Raw genomic sequence first — 2,500 nt, forward strand, 5'->3', positions numbered from 1 at the left:
GCAAACAGGAGGAGGCTGAGCTCCCCTGCACAATACACCTCGAAACCCTCTCAGGTCCCGGCGGCGCGCAGCGCCGTCCCAAGTACTTGGTCGGGTTCGAGAGAGGCGCAATCGCCCGGAGTTAGGCGAGTAGACGCTTTCGGTGCGACCACCCGTGCTCCCAACTGAGCTTGCCGCTGCCGACAGAGGCCCGGGAGCGTGCTGTCGTGGCATTGCCGGCGGGAGACAACACGCGCCACCTACGGTGACCGGCAGCTCCAACGCCAGCGCCACAGAAGGACAAAAGCCCCACTTGGGTGCCGAAGCGAACTCTCCCAGCACAGCGCACGCGCCAACACATCCGCACAGCTGCGATACAAACCACCAGCGAGAACCGCTGGGGCGACCGAGCAGCAGACGGCGTCGCGGCGCCGAGCGCCGGGCGGCAGCGCATCCTCAACGCACACAGTCCTCAATCGGACCAGCACACTGAAGATGTCCACCGCGCTTCGCACCGGGCCCGCGAGGACCTACTTTGGCCGCACGGCGCCGCGCGCAGGGTGCGCCGGCGCGCAGCTGCGACGCCTGCCGCGTCCGTCGGCCGGCGCGCCTGCCACTGGCCGCCCCCACCAGCCGGCTGTAGCGCGTGCGCCCACGCACCGCGCGGCCAGCACGCCGGGAGGCGCCCCCTCACCGGCCGGGGACGGTCCCACCCAGCCACCGCCGCGTATCGCTTCACACCCAGATGCCGTTCAGTTTCGTCGGCATGGTGGGTATCGCTGGAACAACCGGTTAGTACCTCAACCTATCGTCGCCATCACCGATTCACCCCTAGCGAGAACAACCGCACCACAACAGGTTACCATTTGTTCATTTGCGTAACTTCACCAGAAAACGCAGGCGTCCATCGCCATTTGCAACTTCCACGATTATTGCATGCCTGTGTCAGGTGTCACGCCACACTACGTCTGCCCACATACACGCAACAAAATGTGCACGCCTAGACAATACGTGGAAGGTGGCCCCCGTACGTATGCGATGTCCATTGCTCGAACGACTGTCAACCGGCCTCTGTAGCATGTCGCAGATATGGAACGCGGTGCACCATGCCATCACGGTGTGTGAGGAGAGACGACTAGGTCCGAATACATCAACAGACAGCTCATGCTGATCGCCATCCACGGCGTCCGTTCCTCCCACACGTCTCTATGGCGTACCACACTGCAATCCAGCTCTCATAGGGAGACGACACGTAGCTGCGTGCACAATATTTGCACTGTATGGTCCGCCGTTTTTGGGCGCAGTCGTTGTACGGTCACACATGTGCCACGATGTATCATTCAGTACATAAGGACGAATGTGCAGTACAGATTGTGGTTTACGCGTACGACATTAGCGGACAGTTGACACAGGCCGCACCACAACGTAGCCTGAGTACGTCGCATGCGGAGGGCATTGAACATGCAAAGTTCTCACCAACCAGCTTGCGAAGGCAGGGGGCAAGGTGGGGACGTGGGGAGGGGCGGCATGTACGTCCTGCTGCCATCCACATTACAGTGTACAGCAGGAGCATGTGGAAAGTGAGCAAGACTTGCAAGGTGTTTAACATGAAGCGATACACAGGGGAGCGGGGAGTGCGAGTAGCGAACTATATTGCGAGGGTTGCGGGTGGGCAACACTACACTAATTGAACGAGTCGTATAACAATTACAGAGCAGGTTTAGGCGACAACGTGGGTTACGTTAGGCGACAACGTGGGTTAGGTTAAGGCACGACGTGGGTTAGGTTAAGGCACGACATGGGTTAGGTTAAGGCACAACATGGGTTAGGTTAAGGCACAACATGGGTTAGGTTAAGGCACAACATGGGTTAGGTTAAGGCACAACATGGGTTAGGTTAAGGCACAACATGGGTTAGGTTAAGGCACAACATGGGTTAGGTTAAGGCACAACATGGGTTAGGTTAAGGCACAACATGGGTTAGGTTAAGGCACAACATGGGTTAGGTTAAGGCACAACATGGGTTAGGTTAAGGCACAACATGGGTTAGGTTAAGGCACAACATGGGTTAGGTTAAGGCACAACATGGGTTAGGTTAAGGCACAACATAGGTTAGGTTAAGGCACAACATAGGTTAGGTTAAGGCACAACATAGGTTAGGTTAAGGCACAACATGGGTTAGGTTAAGGCACAACATGGGTTAGGTTAAGGCACAACATGGGTTAGGTTAAGGCACAACATGGGTTAGGTTAAGGCACAACATGGGTTAGGTTAAGGCACAACATGGGTTAGGTTAAGGCACAACATGGGTTAGGTTAAGGCACAACATGGGTTAGGTTAAGGCACAACATGGGTTAGGTTAAGGCACAACATGGGTTAGGTTAAGGCACAACATGGGTTAGGTTAAGGCACAACATGGGTTAGGTTAAGGCACAACATGGGTTAGGTTAAGGCACAACATGGGTTAGGTTAAGGCACAACATGGGTTAGGTTAAGGCACAACATGGGTTAGGTTAAGGCAC

This window comes from Schistocerca piceifrons, unplaced genomic scaffold (genome assembly GCF_021461385.2).
Source record: "Schistocerca piceifrons isolate TAMUIC-IGC-003096 unplaced genomic scaffold, iqSchPice1.1 HiC_scaffold_351, whole genome shotgun sequence".
Lineage (NCBI taxonomy): Eukaryota > Metazoa > Arthropoda > Insecta > Orthoptera > Acrididae > Schistocerca > Schistocerca piceifrons.